The sequence below is a fragment of the Lactuca serriola genome, chromosome 1 (genome assembly GCF_051521515.1).
Source record: "Lactuca serriola cultivar US96UC23 chromosome 1, Lser_US96UC23_V15, whole genome shotgun sequence".
NCBI lineage: Eukaryota > Viridiplantae > Streptophyta > Magnoliopsida > Asterales > Asteraceae > Lactuca > Lactuca serriola.
In genome coordinates, this window is record NC_136408.1 from 202634953 (window position 1) to 202652377 (window position 17425).

Genomic DNA, 17425 nt, shown 5'->3' on the forward strand with positions numbered 1-17425 from the left:
AGCATAGAAATAGCAAGAAAGAAAGGAAAAAAAGCAAAAAAACCGCACGTAAAATCTAAAAAAACGCAGGACTTCCCAGGGGGTCACCCATCCTAATACTACTCTCGCCCAAGCACGCTTAACTGCGGAGTTCTGATGGGATCCGGTGCATTAGTGCTGGTATGATCGCACCCGAAATACTATCCATGTTTATTGTTTTTATGTGTTACAAGACGCAGAACCTCCTTTGTTTTGGTACGCGGGGCGTGGGACCCACGTGACCGATCGGCTCCGTTCCAAAAATACGAAAAGCATCAACCATGAACCGGAGGGCACCCGAGCATAGAAATAGCAAGAAAGAAAGGAAAAAAAGCAAAAAAACCGCACGTAAAATCTAAAAAAACGCAAACGGACAACGAAAAAGGGGGGGTGCAACACAAGGACTTCCCAGGGGGTCACCCATCCTAGTACTACTCTCGCCCAAGCACGCTTAACTGCGGAGTTCTGATGGGATCCGGTGCATTAGTGCTGGTATGATCGCACCCGAAATACTATCCATGTTTATTGTTTTTATGTGTTACAAGACGCAGAACCTCCTTTGTTTTGGTACGCGGGGCGTGGGACCCACGTGACCGATCGGCTCCGTTCCAAAAATACGAAAAGCATCAACCATGAACCGGAGGGCACCCGAGCATAGAAATAGCAAGAAAGAAAGGAAAAAAAGCAAAAAAACCGCACGTAAAATCTAAAAAAACGCAAACGGACAACGAAAAAGGGGGGGTGCAACACGAGGACTTCCCAGGGGGTCACCCATCCTAGTACTACTCTCGCCCAAGCACGCTTAACTGCGGAGTTCTGATGGGATCCGGTGCATTAGTGCTGGTATGATCGCACCCGAAATACTATCCATGTTTATTGTTTTTATGTGTTACAAGACGCAGAACCTCCTTTGTTTTGGTACGCGGGGCGTGGGACCCACGTGACCGATCGGCTCCGTTCCAAAAATACGAAAAGCATCAACCATGAACCGGAGGGCACCCGAGCATAGAAATAGCAAGAAAGAAAGGAAAAAAAGCAAAAAAACCGCACGTAAAATCTAAAAAAACGCAAACGGACAACGAAAAAGGGGGGTGCAACACGAGGACTTCCCAGGGGGTCACCCATCCTAGTACTACTCTCGCCCAAGCACGCTTAACTGCGGAGTTCTGATGGGATCCGGTGCATTAGTGCTGGTATGATCGCACCCGAAATACTATCCATGTTTATTGTTTTTATGTGTTACAAGACGCAGAACCTCCTTTGTTTTGGTACGCGGGGCGTGGGACCCACGTGACCGATCGGCTCCGTTCCAAAAATACGAAAAGCATCAACCATGAACCGGAGGGCACCCGAGCATAGAAATAGCAAGAAAGAAAGGAAAAAAAGCAAAAAAACCGCACGTAAAATCTAAAAAAACGCAGGACTTCCCAGGGGGTCACCCATCCTAATACTACTCTCGCCCAAGCACGCTTAACTGCGGAGTTCTGATGGGATCCGGTGCATTAGTGCTGGTATGATCGCACCCGAAATACTATCCATGTTTATTGTTTTTATGTGTTACAAGACGCAGAACCTCCTTTGTTTTGGTACGCGGGGCGTGGGACCCACGTGACCGATCGGCTCCGTTCCAAAAATACGAAAAGCATCAACCATGAACCGGAGGGCACCCGAGCATAGAAATAGCAAGAAAGAAAGGAAAAAAAGCAAAAAAACCGCACGTAAAATCTAAAAAAACGCAAACGGACAACGAAAAAGAGGGGTGCAACACGAGGACTTCCCAGGGGGTCACCCATCCTAGTACTACTCTCGCCCAAGCACGCTTAACTGCGGAGTTCTGATGGGATCCGGTGCATTAGTGCTGGTATGATCGCACCCGAAATACTATCCATGTTTATTGTTTTTATGTGTTACAAGACGCAGAACCTCCTTTGTTTTGGTACGCGGGGCGTGGGACCCACGTGACCGATCGGCTCCGTTCCAAAAATACGAAAAGCATCAACCATGAACCGGAGGGCACCCGAGCATAGAAATAGCAAGAAAGAAAGGAAAAAAAGCAAAAAAACCGCACGTAAAATCTAAAAAAACGCAAACGGACAACGAAAAAGGGGGGGTGCAACACGAGGACTTCCCAGGGGGTCACCCATCCTAGTACTACTCTCGCCCAAGCACGCTTAACTGCGGAGTTCTGATGGGATCCGGTGCATTAGTGTTGGTATGATCGCACCCGAAATACTATCCATGTTTATTGTTTTTATGTGTTACAAGACGCAGAACCTCCTTTGTTTTGGTACGCGGGGCGTGGGACCCACGTGACCGATCGGCTCCGTTCCAAAAATACGAAAAGCATCAACCATGAACCGGAGGGCACCCGAGCATAGAAATAGCAAGAAAGAAAGGAAAAAAAGCAAAAAAACCGCACGTAAAATCTAAAAAAACGCAGGACTTCCCAGGGGGTCACCCATCCTAATACTACTCTCGCCCAAGCACGCTTAACTGCGGAGTTCTGATGGGATCCGGTGCATTAGTGCTGGTATGATCGCACCCGAAATACTATCCATGTTTATTGTTTTTATGTGTTACAAGACGCAGAACCTCCTTTGTTTTGGTACGCGGGGCGTGGGACCCACGTGACCGATCGGCTCCGTTCCAAAAATACGAAAAGCATCAACCATGAACCGGAGGGCACCCGAGCATAGAAATAGCAAGAAAGAAAGGAAAAAAAGCAAAAAAACCGCACGTAAAATCTAAAAAAACGCAAACGGACAACGAAAAAGAGGGGTGCAACACGAGGACTTCCCAGGGGGTCACCCATCCTAGTACTACTCTCGCCCAAGCACGCTTAACTGCGGAGTTCTGATGGGATTCGGTGCATTAGTGCTGGTATGATCGCACCCGAAATACTATCCATGTTTATTGTTTTTATGTGTTACAAGACGCAGAACCTCCTTTGTTTTGGTACGCGGGGCGTGGGACCCACGTGACCGATCGGCTCCGTTCCAAAAATACGAAAAGCATCAACCATGAACCGGAGGGCACCCGAGCATAGAAATAGCAAGAAAGAAAGGAAAAAAAGCAAAAAAACCGCACGTAAAATCTAAAAAAACGCAGGACTTCCCAGGGGGTCACCCATCCTAATACTACTCTCGCCCAAGCACGCTTAACTGCGGAGTTCTGATGGGATCCGGTGCATTAGTGCTGGTATGATCGCACCAGAAATACTATCCATGTTTATTGTTTTTATGTGTTACAAGACGCAGAACCTCCTTTGTTTTGGTACGCGGGGCGTGGGACCCACGTGACCGATCGGCTCCGTTCCAAAAATACGAAAAGCATCAACCATGAACCGGAGGGCACCCGAGCATAGAAATAGCAAGAAAGAAAGGAAAAAAAGCAAAAAAACCGCACGTAAAATCTAAAAAAACGCAAACGGACAACGAAAAAGGGGGGGTGCAACACGAGGACTTCCCAGGGGGTCACCCATCCTAGTACTACTCTCGCCCAAGCACGCTTAACTGCGGAGTTCTGATGGGATCCGGTGCATTAGTGCTGGTATGATCGCACCCGAAATACTATCCATGTTTATTGTTTTTATGTGTTACAAGACGCAGAACCTCCTTTGTTTTGGTACGCGGGGCGTGGGACCCACGTGACCGATCGGCTCCGTTCCAAAAATACGAAAAGCATCAACCATGAACCGGAGGGCACCCGAGCATAGAAATAGCAAGAAAGAAAGGAAAAAAAGCAAAAAAACCGCACGTAAAATCTAAAAAAACGCAAGACTTCCCAGGGGGTCACCCATCCTAATACTACTCTCGCCCAAGCACGCTTAACTGCGGAGTTCTGATGGGATCCGGTGCATTAGTGCTGGTATGATCGCACCCGAAATACTATCCATGTTTATTGTTTTTATGTGTTACAAGACGCAGAACCTCCTTTGTTTTGGTACGCGGGGCGTGGGACCCACGTGACCGATCGGCTCCGTTCCAAAAATACGAAAAGCATCAACCATGAACCGGAGGGCACCCGAGCATAGAAATAGCAAGAAAGAAAGGAAAAAAAGCAAAAAAACCGCACGTAAAATCTAAAAAAACGCAAACGGACAACGAAAAAGAGGGGTGCAACACGAGGACTTCCCAGGGGGTCACCCATCCTAGTACTACTCTCGCCCAAGCACGCTTAACTGCGGAGTACTGATGGGATTCGGTGCATTAGTGCTGGTATGATCGCACCCGAAATACTATCCATGTTTATTGTTTTTATGTGTTACAAGACGCAGAACCTCCTTTGTTTTGGTACGCGGGGCGTGGGACCCACGTGACCGATCGGCTCCGTTCCAAAAATACGAAAAGCATCAACCATGAACCGGAGGGCACCCGAGCATAGAAATAGCAAGAAAGAAAGGAAAAAAAGCAAAAAAACCGCACGTAAAATCTAAAAAAACGCAGGACTTCCCAGGGGGTCACCCATCCTAATACTACTCTCGCCCAAGCACGCTTAACTGCGGAGTTCTGATGGGATCCGGTGCATTAGTGCTGGTATGATCGCACCCGAAATACTATCCATGTTTATTGTTTTTATGTGTTACAAGACGCAGAACCTCCTTTGTTTTGGTACGCGGGGCGTGGGACCCACGTGACCGATCGGCTCCGTTCCAAAAATACGAAAAGCATCAACCATGAACCGGAGGGCACCCGAGCATAGAAATAGCAAGAAAGAAAGGAAAAAAAGCAAAAAAACCGCACGTAAAATCTAAAAAAACGCAAACGGACAACGAAAAAGGGGGGGTGCAACACGAGGACTTCCCAGGGGGTCACCCATCCTAGTACTACTCTCGCCCAAGCACGCTTAACTGCGGAGTTCTGATGGGATCCGGTGCATTAGTGCTGGTATGATCGCACCCGAAATACTATCCATGTTTATTGTTTTTATGTGTTACAAGACGCAGAACCTTCTTTGTTTTGGTACGCGGGGCGTGGGACCCACGTGACCGATCGGCTCCGTTCCAAAAATACGAAAAGCATCAACCATGAACCGGAGGGCACCCGAGCATAGAAATAGCAAGAAAGAAAGGAAAAAAAGCAAAAAAACCGCACGTAAAATCTAAAAAAACGCAAACGGACAACGAAAAAGGGGGGGTGCAACACGAGGACTTCCCAGGGGGTCACCCATCCTAGTACTACTCTCGCCCAAGCACGCTTAACTGCGGAGTTCTGATGGGATCCGGTGCATTAGTGCTGGTATGATCGCACCCGAAATACTATCCATGTTTATTGTTTTTATGTGTTACAAGACGCAGAACCTCCTTTGTTTTGGTACGCGGGGCGTGGGACCCACGTGACCGATCGGCTCCGTTCCAAAAATACGAAAAGCATCAACCATGAACCGGAGGGCACCCGAGCATAGAAATAGCAAGAAAGAAAGGAAAAAAAGCAAAAAAACCGCACGTAAAATCTAAAAAAACGCAAACGGACAACGAAAAAGGGGGGTGCAACACGAGGACTTCCCAGGGGGTCACCCATCCTAGTACTACTCTCGCCCAAGCACGCTTAACTGCGGAGTTCTGATGGGATCCGGTGCATTAGTGCTAGTATGATCGCACCCGAAATACTATCCATGTTTATTGTTTTTATGTGTTACAAGACGCAGAGCCTCCTTTGTTTTGGTACGCGGGGCGTGGGACCCACGTGACCGATCGGCTCCGTTCCAAAAATACGAAAAGCATCAACCATGAACCGGAGGGCACCCGAGCATAGAAATAGCAAGAAAGAAAGGAAAAAAAGCAAAAAAACCGCACGTAAAATTTAAAAAAACGCAGGACTTCCCAGGGGGTCACCCATCCTAATACTACTCTCGCCCAAGCACGCTTAACTGCGGAGTTCTGATGGGATCCGGTGCATTAGTGCTAGTATGATCGCACCCGAAATACTATCCATGTTTATTGTTTTTATGTGTTACAAGACGCAGAACCTCCTTTGTTTTGGTACGCGGGGCGTGGGACCCACGTGACCGATCGGCTCCGTTCCAAAAATACGAAAAGCATCAACCATGAACCGGAGGGCACCCGAGCATAGAAATAGCAAGAAAGAAAGGAAAAAAAGCAAAAAAACCGCACGTAAAATCTAAAAAAACGCAAACGGACAACGAAAAAGAGGGGTGCAACACGAGGACTTCCCAGGGGGTCACCCATCCTAGTACTACTCTCGCCCAAGCACGCTTAACTGCAGAGTTCTGATGGGATCCGGTGCATTAGTGCTGGTATGATCGCACCCGAAATACTATCCATGTTTATTGTTTTTATGTGTTACAAGACGCAGAACCTCCTTTGTTTTGGTACGCGGGGCGTGGGACCCACGTGACCGATCGGCTCCGTTCCAAAAATACGAAAAGCATCAACCATGAACCGGAGGGCACCCGAGCATAGAAATAGCAAGAAAGAAAGGAAAAAAAGCAAAAAAACCGCACGTAAAATCTAAAAAAACGCAAACGGACAACGAAAAAGGGGGGGTGCAACACGAGGACTTCCCAGGGGGTCACCCATCCTAGTACTACTCTCGCCCAAGCACGCTTAACTGCGGAGTTCTGATGGGATCCGGTGCATTAGTGTTGGTATGATCGCACCCGAAATACTATCCATGTTTATTGTTTTTATGTGTTACAAGACGCAGAACCTCCTTTGTTTTGGTACGCGGGGCGTGGGACCCACGTGACCGATCGGCTCCGTTCCAAAAATACGAAAAGCATCAACCATGAACCGGAGGGCACCCGAGCATAGAAATAGCAAGAAAGAAAGGAAAAAAAGCAAAAAAACCGCACGTAAAATCTAAAAAAACGCAGGACTTCCCAGGGGGTCACCCATCCTAATACTACTCTCGCCCAAGCACGCTTAACTGCGGAGTTCTGATGGGATCCGGTGCATTAGTGCTGGTATGATCGCACCCGAAATACTATCCATGTTTATTGTTTTTATGTGTTACAAGACGCAGAACCTCCTTTGTTTTGGTACGCGGGGCGTGGGACCCACGTGACCGATCGGCTCCGTTCCAAAAATACGAAAAGCATCAACCATGAACCGGAGGGCACCCGAGCATAGAAATAGCAAGAAAGAAAGGAAAAAAAGCAAAAAAACCGCACGTAAAATCTAAAAAAACGCAAACGGACAACGAAAAAGAGGGGTGCAACACGAGGACTTCCCAGGGGGTCACCCATCCTAGTACTACTCTCGCCCAAGCACGCTTAACTGCGGAGTTCTGATGGGATTCGGTGCATTAGTGCTGGTATGATCGCACCCGAAATACTATCCATGTTTATTGTTTTTATGTGTTACAAGACGCAGAACCTCCTTTGTTTTGGTACGCGGGGCGTGGGACCCACGTGACCGATCGGCTCCGTTCCAAAAATACGAAAAGCATCAACCATGAACCGGAGGGCACCCGAGCATAGAAATAGCAAGAAAGAAAGGAAAAAAAGCAAAAAAACCGCACGTAAAATCTAAAAAAACGCAGGACTTCCCAGGGGGTCACCCATCCTAATACTACTCTCGCCCAAGCACGCTTAACTGCGGAGTTCTGATGGGATCCGGTGCATTAGTGCTGGTATGATCGCACCAGAAATACTATCCATGTTTATTGTTTTTATGTGTTACAAGACGCAGAACCTCCTTTGTTTTGGTACGCGGGGCGTGGGACCCACGTGACCGATCGGCTCCGTTCCAAAAATACGAAAAGCATCAACTATGAACCGGAGGGCACCCGAGCATAGAAATAGCAAGAAAGAAAGGAAAAAAAGCAAAAAAACCGCACGTAAAATCTAAAAAAACGCAAACGGACAACGAAAAAGGGGGGGTGCAACACGAGGACTTCCCAGGGGGTCACCCATCCTAGTACTACTCTCGCCCAAGCACGCTTAACTGCGGAGTTCTGATGGGATCCGGTGCATTAGTGCTGGTATGATCGCACCCGAAATACTATCCATGTTTATTGTTTTTATGTGTTACAAGACGCAGAACCTCCTTTGTTTTGGTACGCGGGGCGTGGGACCCACGTGACCGATCGGCTCCGTTCCAAAAATACGAAAAGCATCAACCATGAACCGGAGGGCACCCGAGCATTGAAATAGCAAGAAAGAAAGGAAAAAAAGCAAAAAAACCGCACGTAAAATCTAAAAAAACGCAAGACTTCCCAGGGGGTCACCCATCCTAATACTACTCTCGCCCAAGCACGCTTAACTGCGGAGTTCTGATGGGATCCGGTGCATTAGTGCTGGTATGATCGCACCCGAAATACTATCCATGTTTATTGTTTTTATGTGTTACAAGACGCAGAACCTCCTTTGTTTTGGTACGCGGGGCGTGGGACCCACGTGACCGATCGGCTCCGTTCCAAAAATACGAAAAGCATCAACCATGAACCGGAGGGCACCCGAGCATAGAAATAGCAAGAAAGAAAGGAAAAAAAGCAAAAAAACCGCACGTAAAATCTAAAAAAACGCAAACGGACAACGAAAAAGAGGGGTGCAACACGAGGACTTCCCAGGGGGTCACCCATCCTAGTACTACTCTCGCCCAAGCACGCTTAACTGCGGAGTTCTGATGGGATTCGGTGCATTAGTGCTGGTATGATCGCACCCGAAATACTATCCATGTTTATTGTTTTTATGTGTTACAAGACGCAGAACCTCCTTTGTTTTGGTACGCGGGGCGTGGGACCCACGTGACCGATCGGCTCCGTTCCAAAAATACGAAAAGCATCAACCATGAACCGGAGGGCACCCGAGCATAGAAATAGCAAGAAAGAAAGGAAAAAAAGCAAAAAAACCGCACGTAAAATCTAAAAAAACGCAGGACTTCCCAGGGGGTCACCCATCCTAATACTACTCTCGCCCAAGCACGCTTAACTGCGGAGTTCTGATGGGATCCGGTGCATTAGTGCTGGTATGATCGCACCCGAAATACTATCCATGTTTATTGTTTTTATGTGTTACAAGACGCAGAACCTCCTTTGTTTTGGTACGCGGGGCGTGGGACCCACGTGACCGATCGGCTCCGTTCCAAAAATACGAAAAGCATCAACCATGAACCGGAGGGCACCCGAGCATAGAAATAGCAAGAAAGAAAGGAAAAAAAGCAAAAAAACCGCACGTAAAATCTAAAAAAACGCAAACGGACAACGAAAAAGGGGGGGGTGCAACACGAGGACTTCCCAGGGGGTCACCCATCCTAGTACTACTCTCGCCCAAGCACGCTTAACTGCGGAGTTCTGATGGGATCCGGTGCATTAGTGCTGGTATGATCGCACCCGAAATACTATCCATGTTTATTGTTTTTATGTGTTACAAGACGCAGAACCTTCTTTGTTTTGGTACGCGGGGCGTGGGACCCACGTGACCGATCGGCTCCGTTCCAAAAATACGAAAAGCATCAACCATGAACCGGAGGGCACCCGAGCATAGAAATAGCAAGAAAGAAAGGAAAAAAAGCAAAAAAACCGCACGTAAAATCTAAAAAAACGCAAACGGACAACGAAAAAGAGGGGTGCAACACGAGGACTTCCCAGGGGGTCACCCATCCTAGTACTACTCTCGCCCAAGCACGCTTAACTGCAGAGTTCTGATGGGATCCGGTGCATTAGTGCTGGTATGATCGCACCCGAAATACTATCCATGTTTATTGTTTTTATGTGTTACAAGACGCAGAACCTCCTTTGTTTTGGTACGCGGGGCGTGGGACCCACGTGACCGATCGGCTCCGTTCCAAAAATACGAAAAGCATCAACCATGAACCGGAGGGCACCCGAGCATAGAAATAGCAAGAAAGAAAGGAAAAAAAGCAAAAAAACCGCACGTAAAATCTAAAAAAACGCAAACGGACAACGAAAAAGGGGGGGTGCAACACGAGGACTTCCCAGGGGGTCACCCATCCTAGTACTACTCTCGCCCAAGCACGCTTAACTGCGGAGTTCTGATGGGATCCGGTGCATTAGTGTTGGTATGATCGCACCCGAAATACTATCCATGTTTATTGTTTTTATGTGTTACAAGACGCAGAACCTCCTTTGTTTTGGTACGCGGGGCGTGGGACCCACGTGACCGATCGGCTCCGTTCCAAAAATACGAAAAGCATCAACCATGAACCGGAGGGCACCCGAGCATAGAAATAGCAAGAAAGAAAGGAAAAAAAGCAAAAAAACCGCACGTAAAATCTAAAAAAACGCAGGACTTCCCAGGGGGTCACCCATCCTAATACTACTCTCGCCCAAGCACGCTTAACTGCGGAGTTCTGATGGGATCCGGTGCATTAGTGCTGGTATGATCGCACCCGAAATACTATCCATGTTTATTGTTTTTATGTGTTACAAGACGCAGAACCTCCTTTGTTTTGGTACGCGGGGCGTGGGACCCACGTGACCGATCGGCTCCGTTCCAAAAATACGAAAAGCATCAACCATGAACCGGAGGGCACCCGAGCATAGAAATAGCAAGAAAGAAAGGAAAAAAAGCAAAAAAACCGCACGTAAAATCTAAAAAAACGCAAACGGACAACGAAAAAGAGGGGTGCAACACGAGGACTTCCCAGGGGGTCACCCATCCTAGTACTACTCTCGCCCAAGCACGCTTAACTGCGGAGTTCTGATGGGATTCGGTGCATTAGTGCTGGTATGATCGCACCCGAAATACTATCCATGTTTATTGTTTTTATGTGTTACAAGACGCAGAACCTCCTTTGTTTTGGTACGCGGGGCGTGGGACCCACGTGACCGATCGGCTCCGTTCCAAAAATACGAAAAGCATCAACCATGAACCGGAGGGCACCCGAGCATAGAAATAGCAAGAAAGAAAGGAAAAAAAGCAAAAAAACCGCACGTAAAATCTAAAAAAACGCAGGACTTCCCAGGGGGTCACCCATCCTAATACTACTCTCGCCCAAGCACGCTTAACTGCGGAGTTCTGATGGGATCCGGTGCATTAGTGCTGGTATGATCGCACCAGAAATACTATCCATGTTTATTGTTTTTATGTGTTACAAGACGCAGAACCTCCTTTGTTTTGGTACGCGGGGCGTGGGACCCACGTGACCGATCGGCTCCGTTCCAAAAATACGAAAAGCATCAACTATGAACCGGAGGGCACCCGAGCATAGAAATAGCAAGAAAGAAAGGAAAAAAAGCAAAAAAACCGCACGTAAAATCTAAAAAAACGCAAACGGACAACGAAAAAGGGGGGGTGCAACACGAGGACTTCCCAGGGGGTCACCCATCCTAGTACTACTCTCGCCCAAGCACGCTTAACTGCGGAGTTCTGATGGGATCCGGTGCATTAGTGCTGGTATGATCGCACCCGAAATACTATCCATGTTTATTGTTTTTATGTGTTACAAGACGCAGAACCTCCTTTGTTTTGGTACGCGGGGCGTGGGACCCACGTGACCGATCGGCTCCGTTCCAAAAATACGAAAAGCATCAACCATGAACCGGAGGGCACCCGAGCATTGAAATAGCAAGAAAGAAAGGAAAAAAAGCAAAAAAACCGCACGTAAAATCTAAAAAAACGCAAGACTTCCCAGGGGGTCACCCATCCTAATACTACTCTCGCCCAAGCACGCTTAACTGCGGAGTTCTGATGGGATCCGGTGCATTAGTGCTGGTATGATCGCACCCGAAATACTATCCATGTTTATTGTTTTTATGTGTTACAAGACGCAGAACCTCCTTTGTTTTGGTACGCGGGGCGTGGGACCCACGTGACCGATCGGCTCCGTTCCAAAAATACGAAAAGCATCAACCATGAACCGGAGGGCACCCGAGCATAGAAATAGCAAGAAAGAAAGGAAAAAAAGCAAAAAAACCGCACGTAAAATCTAAAAAAACGCAAACGGACAACGAAAAAGAGGGGTGCAACACGAGGACTTCCCAGGGGGTCACCCATCCTAGTACTACTCTCGCCCAAGCACGCTTAACTGCGGAGTTCTGATGGGATTCGGTGCATTAGTGCTGGTATGATCGCACCCGAAATACTATCCATGTTTATTGTTTTTATGTGTTACAAGACGCAGAACCTCCTTTGTTTTGGTACGCGGGGCGTGGGACCCACGTGACCGATCGGCTCCGTTCCAAAAATACGAAAAGCATCAACCATGAACCGGAGGGCACCCGAGCATAGAAATAGCAAGAAAGAAAGGAAAAAAAGCAAAAAAACCGCACGTAAAATCTAAAAAAACGCAGGACTTCCCAGGGGGTCACCCATCCTAATACTACTCTCGCCCAAGCACGCTTAACTGCGGAGTTCTGATGGGATCCGGTGCATTAGTGCTGGTATGATCGCACCCGAAATACTATCCATGTTTATTGTTTTTATGTGTTACAAGACGCAGAACCTCCTTTGTTTTGGTACGCGGGGCGTGGGACCCACGTGACCGATCGGCTCCGTTCCAAAAATACGAAAAGCATCAACCATGAACCGGAGGGCACCCGAGCATAGAAATAGCAAGAAAGAAAGGAAAAAAAGCAAAAAAACCGCACGTAAAATCTAAAAAAACGCAAACGGACAACGAAAAAGGGGGGGGTGCAACACGAGGACTTCCCAGGGGGTCACCCATCCTAGTACTACTCTCGCCCAAGCACGCTTAACTGCGGAGTTCTGATGGGATCCGGTGCATTAGTGCTGGTATGATCGCACCCGAAATACTATCCATGTTTATTGTTTTTATGTGTTACAAGACGCAGAACCTTCTTTGTTTTGGTACGCGGGGCGTGGGACCCACGTGACCGATCGGCTCCGTTCCAAAAATACGAAAAGCATCAACCATGAACCGGAGGGCACCCGAGCATAGAAATAGCAAGAAAGAAAGGAAAAAAAGCAAAAAAACCGCACGTAAAATCTAAAAAAACGCAAACGGACAACGAAAAAGGGGGGGTGCAACACGAGGACTTCCCAGGGGGTCACCCATCCTAGTACTACTCTCGCCCAAGCACGCTTAACTGCGGAGTTCTGATGGGATCCGGTGCATTAGTGCTGGTATGATCGCACCCGAAATACTATCCATGTTTATTGTTTTTATGTGTTACAAGACGCAGAACCTCCTTTGTTTTGGTACGCGGGGCGTGGGACCCACGTGACCGATCGGCTCCGTTCCAAAAATACGAAAAGCATCAACCATGAACCGGAGGGCACCCGAGCATAGAAATAGCAAGAAAGAAAGGAAAAAAAGCAAAAAAACCGCACGTAAAATCTAAAAAAACGCAAACGGACAACGAAAAAGGGGGGTGCAACACGAGGACTTCCCAGGGGGTCACCCATCCTAGTACTACTCTCGCCCAAGCACGCTTAACTGCGGAGTTCTGATGGGATCCGGTGCATTAGTGCTGGTATGATCGCACCCGAAATACTATCCATGTTTATTGTTTTTATGTGTTACAAGACGCAGGGCCTCCTTTGTTTTGGTACGCGGGGCGTGGGACCCACGTGACCGATCGGCTCCGTTCCAAAAATACGAAAAGCATCAACCATGAACCGGAGGGCACCCGAGCATAGAAATAGCAAGAAAGAAAGGAAAAAAAGCAAAAAAACCGCACGTAAAATCTAAAAAAACGCAGGACTTCCCAGGGGGTCACCCATCCTAATACTACTCTCGCCCAAGCACGCTTAACTGCGGAGTTCTGATGGGATCCGGTGCATTAGTGCTGGTATGATCGCACCCGAAATACTATCCATGTTTATTGTTTATATGTGTTACAAGACGCAGAACCTCCTTTGTTTTGGTACGCGGGGCGTGGGACCCACGTGACCGATCGGCTCCGTTCCAAAAATACGAAAAGCATCAACCATGAACCGGAGGGCACCCGAGCATAGAAATAGCAAGAAAGAAAGGAAAAAAAGCAAAAAAACCGCACGTAAAATCTAAAAAAACGCAGGACTTCCCAGGGGGTCACCCATCCTAATACTACTCTCGCCCAAGCACGCTTAACTGCGGAGTTCTGATGGGATCCGGTGCATTAGTGCTGGTATGATCGCACCCGAAATACTATCCATGTTTATTGTTTTTATGTGTTACAAGACGCAGAACCTCCTTTGTTTTGGTACGCGGGGCGTGGGACCCACGTGACCGATCGGCTCCGTTCCAAAAATACGAAAAGCATCAACCATGAACCGGAGGGCACCCGAGCATAGAAATAGCAAGAAAGAAAGGAAAAAAAGCAAAAAAACCGCACGTAAAATCTAAAAAAACGCAAACGGACAACGAAAAAGGGGGGGTGCAACACGAGGACTTCCCAGGGGGTCACCCATCCTAGTACTACTCTCGCCCAAGCACGCTTAACTGCGGAGTTCTGATGGGATCCGGTGCATTAGTGCTGGTATGATCGCACCCGAAATACTATCCATGTTTATTGTTTTTATGTGTTACAAGACGCAGAACCTCCTTTGTTTTGGTACGCGGGGCGTGGGATCCACGTGACCGATCGGCTCCGTTCCAAAAATACGAAAAGCATCAACCATGAACCGGAGGGCACCCGAGCATAGAAATAGCAAGAAAGAAAGGAAAAAAAGCAAAAAAACCGCACGTAAAATCTAAAAAAACGCAAGACTTCCCAGGGGGTCACCCATCCTAATACTACTCTCGCCCAAGCACGCTTAACTGCGGAGTTCTGATGGGATCCGGTGCATTAGTGCTGGTATGATCGCACCCGAAATACTATCCATGTTTATTGTTTTTATGTGTTACAAGACGCAGAACCTCCTTTGTTTTGGTACGCGGGGCGTGGGACCCACGTGACCGATCGGCTCCATTCCAAAAATACGAAAAGCATCAACCATGAACCGGAGGGCACCCGAGCATAGAAATAGCAAGAAAGAAAGGAAAAAAAAGCAAAAAAACCGCACGTAAAATCTAAAAAAACGCAAACGGACAACGAAAAAGAGGGGTGCAACACGAGGACTTCCCAGGGGGTCACCCATCCTAGTACTACTCACGCCCAAGCACGCTTAACTGCGGAGTTCTGATGGGATTCGGTGCATTAGTGCTGGTATGATCGCACCCGAAATACTATCCATGTTTATTGTTTTTATGTGTTACAAGACGCAGAACCTCCTTTGTTTTGGTACGCGGGGCGTGGGACCCACGTGACCGATCGGCTCCGTTCCAAAAATACGAAAAGCATCAACCATGAACCGGAGGGCACCCGAGCATAGAAATAGCAAGAAAGAAAGGAAAAAAAGCAAAAAAACCGCACGTAAAATCTAAAAAAACGCAGGACTTCCCAGGGGGTCACCCATCCTAATACTACTCTCGCCCAAGCACGCTTAACTGCGGAGTTCTGATGGGATCCGGTGCATTAGTGCTGGTATGATCGCACCCGAAATACTATCCATGTTTATTGTTTTTATGTGTTACAAGACGCAGAACCTCCTTTGTTTTGGTACGCGGGGCGTGGGACCCACGTGACCGATCGGCTCCGTTCCAAAAATACGAAAAGCATCAACCATGAACCGGAGGGCACCCGAGCATAGAAATAGCAAGAAAGAAAGGAAAAAAAGCAAAAAAACCGCACGTAAAATCTAAAAAAACGCAAACGGACAACGAAAAAGGGGGGGTGCAACACGAGGACTTCCCAGGGGGTCACCCATCCTAGTACTACTCTCGCCCAAGCACGCTTAACTGCGGAGTTCTGATGGGATCCGGTGCATTAGTGCTGGTATGATCGCACCCGAAATACTATCCATGTTTATTGTTTTTATGTGTTACAAGACGCAGAACCTCCTTTGTTTTGGTACGTGGGGCGTGGGACCCACGTGACCGATCGGCTCCGTTCCAAAAATACGAAAAGCATCAACCATGAACCGGAGGGCACCCGAGCATAGAAATAGCAAGAAAGAAAGGAAAAAAAGCAAAAAAACCGCACGTAAAATCTAAAAAAACGCAAACGGACAACGAAAAAGGGGGGGTGCAACACGAGGACTTCCCAGGGGGTCACCCATCCTAGTACTACTCTCGCCCAAGCACGCTTAACTGCGGAGTTCTGATGGGATCCGGTGCATTAGTGCTGGTATGATCGCACCCGAAATACTATCCATGTTTATTGTTTTTATGTGTTACAAGACGCAGAACCTCCTTTGTTTTGGTACGCGGGGCGTGGGACCCACGTGACCGATCGGCTCCGTTCCAAAAATACGAAAAGCATCAACCATGAACCGGAGGGCACCCGAGCATAGAAATAGCAAGAAAGAAAGGAAAAAAAGCAAAAAAACCGCACGTAAAATCTAAAAAAACGCAAACGGACAACGAAAAAGGGGGGTGCAACACGAGGACTTCCCAGGGGGTCACCCATCCTAGTACTACTCTCGCCCAAGCACGCTTAACTGCGGAGTTCTGATGGGATCCGGTGCATTAGTGCTGGTATGATCGCACCCGAAATACTATCCATGTTTATTGTTTTTATGTGTTACAAGACGCAGAGCCTCCTTTGTTTTGGTACGCGGGGCGTGGGACCCACGTGACCGATCGGCTCCGTTCCAAAAATACGAAAAGCATCAACCATGAACCGGAGGGCACCCGAGCATAGAAATAGCAAGAAAGAAAGGAAAAAAAGCAAAAAAACCGCACGTAAAATCTAAAAAAACGCAGGACTTCCCAGGGGGTCACCCATCCTAATACTACTCTCGCCCAAGCAGGCTTAACTGCGGAGTTCTGATGGGATCCGGTGCATTAGTGCTGGTATGATCGCACCCGAAATACTATCCATGTTTATTGTTTATATGTGTTACAAGACGCAGAACCTCCTTTGTTTTGGTACGCGGGGCGTGGGACCCACGTGACCGATCGGCTCCGTTCCAAAAATACGAAAAGCATCAACCATGAACCGGAGGGCACCCGAGCATAGAAATAGCAAGAAAGAAAGGAAAAAAAGCAAAAAAACCGCACGTAAAATCTAAAAAAACGCAGGACTTCCTAGGGGGTCACCCATCCTAATACTACTCTCGCCCAAGCACGCTTAACTGCGGAGTTCTGATGGGATCCGGTGCATTAGTGCTGGTATGATCGCACCCGAAATACTATCCATGTTTATTGTTTTTATGTGTTACAAGACGCAGAACCTCCTTTGTTTTGGTACGCGGGGCGTGGGACCCACGTGACCGATCGGCTCCGTTCCAAAAATACGAAAAGCATCAACCATGAACCGGAGGGCACCCGAGCATAGAAATAGCAAGAAAGAAAGGAAAAAAAGCAAAAAAACCGCACGTAAAATCTAAAAAAACGCAAACGGACAACGAAAAAGGGGGGGTGCAACACGAGGACTTCCCAGGGGGTCACCCATCCTAGTACTACTCTCGCCCAAGCACGCTTAACTGCGGAGTTCTGATGGGATCCGGTGCATTAGTGCTGGTATGATCGCACCCGAAATACTATCCATGTTTATTG

The 17425-nt window shown here is 47.8% G+C and overlaps 34 non-coding genes and 18 pseudogenes across 34 annotated transcripts; all 52 read right to left on the minus strand.

The window, feature by feature from the left end:
- Window positions 1-55: 55 nt before the first annotated feature.
- LOC145079716 (5S ribosomal RNA) lies at window positions 56-173 on the minus strand (annotated as a pseudogene).
- Window positions 174-405: 232 nt separating this feature from the next.
- Window positions 406-524, minus strand: LOC145083254 (5S ribosomal RNA). Its single transcript, XR_013697733.1, has one exon. It is a non-coding gene; the product is annotated as a 5S ribosomal RNA (ribosomal RNA).
- A 232-nt stretch (window positions 525-756) lies between these two features.
- On the minus strand, window positions 757-875 carry LOC145081455 (5S ribosomal RNA). Its single transcript, XR_013696012.1, has one exon. It is a non-coding gene; the product is annotated as a 5S ribosomal RNA (ribosomal RNA).
- Window positions 876-1106: 231 nt separating this feature from the next.
- Window positions 1107-1225, minus strand: LOC145081467 (5S ribosomal RNA). The gene has a single exon (XR_013696023.1). It is a non-coding gene; the product is annotated as a 5S ribosomal RNA (ribosomal RNA).
- A 200-nt stretch (window positions 1226-1425) lies between these two features.
- LOC145079717 (5S ribosomal RNA) lies at window positions 1426-1543 on the minus strand (annotated as a pseudogene).
- A 231-nt stretch (window positions 1544-1774) lies between these two features.
- LOC145081478 (5S ribosomal RNA) lies at window positions 1775-1893 on the minus strand. Its single transcript, XR_013696034.1, has one exon. It is a non-coding gene; the product is annotated as a 5S ribosomal RNA (ribosomal RNA).
- A 232-nt stretch (window positions 1894-2125) lies between these two features.
- LOC145084622 (5S ribosomal RNA) lies at window positions 2126-2244 on the minus strand. The gene has a single exon (XR_013699060.1). It is a non-coding gene; the product is annotated as a 5S ribosomal RNA (ribosomal RNA).
- Window positions 2245-2444: 200 nt separating this feature from the next.
- Window positions 2445-2562, minus strand: LOC145079718 (5S ribosomal RNA; annotated as a pseudogene).
- Window positions 2563-2793: 231 nt separating this feature from the next.
- LOC145084724 (5S ribosomal RNA) lies at window positions 2794-2912 on the minus strand. Its single transcript, XR_013699156.1, has one exon. It is a non-coding gene; the product is annotated as a 5S ribosomal RNA (ribosomal RNA).
- A 200-nt stretch (window positions 2913-3112) lies between these two features.
- Window positions 3113-3230, minus strand: LOC145079376 (5S ribosomal RNA). Its single transcript, XR_013694893.1, has one exon. It is a non-coding gene; the product is annotated as a 5S ribosomal RNA (ribosomal RNA).
- Window positions 3231-3462: 232 nt separating this feature from the next.
- Window positions 3463-3581, minus strand: LOC145081489 (5S ribosomal RNA). The gene has a single exon (XR_013696045.1). It is a non-coding gene; the product is annotated as a 5S ribosomal RNA (ribosomal RNA).
- Window positions 3582-3781: 200 nt separating this feature from the next.
- On the minus strand, window positions 3782-3899 carry LOC145079585 (5S ribosomal RNA; annotated as a pseudogene).
- A 231-nt stretch (window positions 3900-4130) lies between these two features.
- LOC145085305 (5S ribosomal RNA) lies at window positions 4131-4249 on the minus strand. Its single transcript, XR_013699710.1, has one exon. It is a non-coding gene; the product is annotated as a 5S ribosomal RNA (ribosomal RNA).
- A 200-nt stretch (window positions 4250-4449) lies between these two features.
- LOC145079719 (5S ribosomal RNA) lies at window positions 4450-4567 on the minus strand (annotated as a pseudogene).
- Window positions 4568-4799: 232 nt separating this feature from the next.
- On the minus strand, window positions 4800-4918 carry LOC145081501 (5S ribosomal RNA). The gene has a single exon (XR_013696056.1). It is a non-coding gene; the product is annotated as a 5S ribosomal RNA (ribosomal RNA).
- Window positions 4919-5150: 232 nt separating this feature from the next.
- On the minus strand, window positions 5151-5269 carry LOC145081513 (5S ribosomal RNA). Its single transcript, XR_013696067.1, has one exon. It is a non-coding gene; the product is annotated as a 5S ribosomal RNA (ribosomal RNA).
- A 231-nt stretch (window positions 5270-5500) lies between these two features.
- Window positions 5501-5619, minus strand: LOC145083441 (5S ribosomal RNA). Its single transcript, XR_013697917.1, has one exon. It is a non-coding gene; the product is annotated as a 5S ribosomal RNA (ribosomal RNA).
- A 200-nt stretch (window positions 5620-5819) lies between these two features.
- Window positions 5820-5937, minus strand: LOC145080062 (5S ribosomal RNA; annotated as a pseudogene).
- A 231-nt stretch (window positions 5938-6168) lies between these two features.
- LOC145083480 (5S ribosomal RNA) lies at window positions 6169-6287 on the minus strand. Its single transcript, XR_013697954.1, has one exon. It is a non-coding gene; the product is annotated as a 5S ribosomal RNA (ribosomal RNA).
- Window positions 6288-6519: 232 nt separating this feature from the next.
- On the minus strand, window positions 6520-6638 carry LOC145084623 (5S ribosomal RNA). Its single transcript, XR_013699061.1, has one exon. It is a non-coding gene; the product is annotated as a 5S ribosomal RNA (ribosomal RNA).
- Window positions 6639-6838: 200 nt separating this feature from the next.
- On the minus strand, window positions 6839-6956 carry LOC145079722 (5S ribosomal RNA; annotated as a pseudogene).
- A 231-nt stretch (window positions 6957-7187) lies between these two features.
- On the minus strand, window positions 7188-7306 carry LOC145084726 (5S ribosomal RNA). The gene has a single exon (XR_013699157.1). It is a non-coding gene; the product is annotated as a 5S ribosomal RNA (ribosomal RNA).
- Window positions 7307-7506: 200 nt separating this feature from the next.
- LOC145079378 (5S ribosomal RNA) lies at window positions 7507-7624 on the minus strand. Its single transcript, XR_013694895.1, has one exon. It is a non-coding gene; the product is annotated as a 5S ribosomal RNA (ribosomal RNA).
- A 232-nt stretch (window positions 7625-7856) lies between these two features.
- On the minus strand, window positions 7857-7975 carry LOC145081526 (5S ribosomal RNA). Its single transcript, XR_013696079.1, has one exon. It is a non-coding gene; the product is annotated as a 5S ribosomal RNA (ribosomal RNA).
- A 200-nt stretch (window positions 7976-8175) lies between these two features.
- LOC145079586 (5S ribosomal RNA) lies at window positions 8176-8293 on the minus strand (annotated as a pseudogene).
- A 231-nt stretch (window positions 8294-8524) lies between these two features.
- On the minus strand, window positions 8525-8643 carry LOC145084727 (5S ribosomal RNA). Its single transcript, XR_013699158.1, has one exon. It is a non-coding gene; the product is annotated as a 5S ribosomal RNA (ribosomal RNA).
- Window positions 8644-8843: 200 nt separating this feature from the next.
- On the minus strand, window positions 8844-8961 carry LOC145079723 (5S ribosomal RNA; annotated as a pseudogene).
- Window positions 8962-9194: 233 nt separating this feature from the next.
- LOC145081537 (5S ribosomal RNA) lies at window positions 9195-9313 on the minus strand. Its single transcript, XR_013696090.1, has one exon. It is a non-coding gene; the product is annotated as a 5S ribosomal RNA (ribosomal RNA).
- A 231-nt stretch (window positions 9314-9544) lies between these two features.
- On the minus strand, window positions 9545-9663 carry LOC145083481 (5S ribosomal RNA). Its single transcript, XR_013697955.1, has one exon. It is a non-coding gene; the product is annotated as a 5S ribosomal RNA (ribosomal RNA).
- A 232-nt stretch (window positions 9664-9895) lies between these two features.
- Window positions 9896-10014, minus strand: LOC145084625 (5S ribosomal RNA). The gene has a single exon (XR_013699063.1). It is a non-coding gene; the product is annotated as a 5S ribosomal RNA (ribosomal RNA).
- A 200-nt stretch (window positions 10015-10214) lies between these two features.
- Window positions 10215-10332, minus strand: LOC145079724 (5S ribosomal RNA; annotated as a pseudogene).
- Window positions 10333-10563: 231 nt separating this feature from the next.
- Window positions 10564-10682, minus strand: LOC145084728 (5S ribosomal RNA). Its single transcript, XR_013699159.1, has one exon. It is a non-coding gene; the product is annotated as a 5S ribosomal RNA (ribosomal RNA).
- A 200-nt stretch (window positions 10683-10882) lies between these two features.
- Window positions 10883-11000, minus strand: LOC145079379 (5S ribosomal RNA). Its single transcript, XR_013694896.1, has one exon. It is a non-coding gene; the product is annotated as a 5S ribosomal RNA (ribosomal RNA).
- Window positions 11001-11232: 232 nt separating this feature from the next.
- On the minus strand, window positions 11233-11351 carry LOC145081548 (5S ribosomal RNA). Its single transcript, XR_013696101.1, has one exon. It is a non-coding gene; the product is annotated as a 5S ribosomal RNA (ribosomal RNA).
- Window positions 11352-11551: 200 nt separating this feature from the next.
- On the minus strand, window positions 11552-11669 carry LOC145079587 (5S ribosomal RNA; annotated as a pseudogene).
- A 231-nt stretch (window positions 11670-11900) lies between these two features.
- LOC145084729 (5S ribosomal RNA) lies at window positions 11901-12019 on the minus strand. The gene has a single exon (XR_013699160.1). It is a non-coding gene; the product is annotated as a 5S ribosomal RNA (ribosomal RNA).
- Window positions 12020-12219: 200 nt separating this feature from the next.
- On the minus strand, window positions 12220-12337 carry LOC145079725 (5S ribosomal RNA; annotated as a pseudogene).
- Window positions 12338-12570: 233 nt separating this feature from the next.
- On the minus strand, window positions 12571-12689 carry LOC145081561 (5S ribosomal RNA). The gene has a single exon (XR_013696113.1). It is a non-coding gene; the product is annotated as a 5S ribosomal RNA (ribosomal RNA).
- A 232-nt stretch (window positions 12690-12921) lies between these two features.
- LOC145081573 (5S ribosomal RNA) lies at window positions 12922-13040 on the minus strand. The gene has a single exon (XR_013696124.1). It is a non-coding gene; the product is annotated as a 5S ribosomal RNA (ribosomal RNA).
- A 231-nt stretch (window positions 13041-13271) lies between these two features.
- LOC145081585 (5S ribosomal RNA) lies at window positions 13272-13390 on the minus strand. The gene has a single exon (XR_013696135.1). It is a non-coding gene; the product is annotated as a 5S ribosomal RNA (ribosomal RNA).
- A 200-nt stretch (window positions 13391-13590) lies between these two features.
- LOC145079726 (5S ribosomal RNA) lies at window positions 13591-13708 on the minus strand (annotated as a pseudogene).
- Window positions 13709-13908: 200 nt separating this feature from the next.
- LOC145079727 (5S ribosomal RNA) lies at window positions 13909-14026 on the minus strand (annotated as a pseudogene).
- A 232-nt stretch (window positions 14027-14258) lies between these two features.
- Window positions 14259-14377, minus strand: LOC145081597 (5S ribosomal RNA). The gene has a single exon (XR_013696146.1). It is a non-coding gene; the product is annotated as a 5S ribosomal RNA (ribosomal RNA).
- Window positions 14378-14577: 200 nt separating this feature from the next.
- Window positions 14578-14695, minus strand: LOC145079588 (5S ribosomal RNA; annotated as a pseudogene).
- Window positions 14696-14927: 232 nt separating this feature from the next.
- Window positions 14928-15046, minus strand: LOC145084847 (5S ribosomal RNA). Its single transcript, XR_013699274.1, has one exon. It is a non-coding gene; the product is annotated as a 5S ribosomal RNA (ribosomal RNA).
- A 200-nt stretch (window positions 15047-15246) lies between these two features.
- On the minus strand, window positions 15247-15364 carry LOC145079728 (5S ribosomal RNA; annotated as a pseudogene).
- A 232-nt stretch (window positions 15365-15596) lies between these two features.
- On the minus strand, window positions 15597-15715 carry LOC145081608 (5S ribosomal RNA). Its single transcript, XR_013696157.1, has one exon. It is a non-coding gene; the product is annotated as a 5S ribosomal RNA (ribosomal RNA).
- Window positions 15716-15947: 232 nt separating this feature from the next.
- LOC145081620 (5S ribosomal RNA) lies at window positions 15948-16066 on the minus strand. Its single transcript, XR_013696168.1, has one exon. It is a non-coding gene; the product is annotated as a 5S ribosomal RNA (ribosomal RNA).
- A 231-nt stretch (window positions 16067-16297) lies between these two features.
- Window positions 16298-16416, minus strand: LOC145081631 (5S ribosomal RNA). Its single transcript, XR_013696179.1, has one exon. It is a non-coding gene; the product is annotated as a 5S ribosomal RNA (ribosomal RNA).
- Window positions 16417-16616: 200 nt separating this feature from the next.
- Window positions 16617-16734, minus strand: LOC145080299 (5S ribosomal RNA; annotated as a pseudogene).
- A 200-nt stretch (window positions 16735-16934) lies between these two features.
- LOC145080109 (5S ribosomal RNA) lies at window positions 16935-17052 on the minus strand (annotated as a pseudogene).
- Window positions 17053-17284: 232 nt separating this feature from the next.
- LOC145081644 (5S ribosomal RNA) lies at window positions 17285-17403 on the minus strand. The gene has a single exon (XR_013696191.1). It is a non-coding gene; the product is annotated as a 5S ribosomal RNA (ribosomal RNA).
- Window positions 17404-17425: the final 22 nt, after the last annotated feature.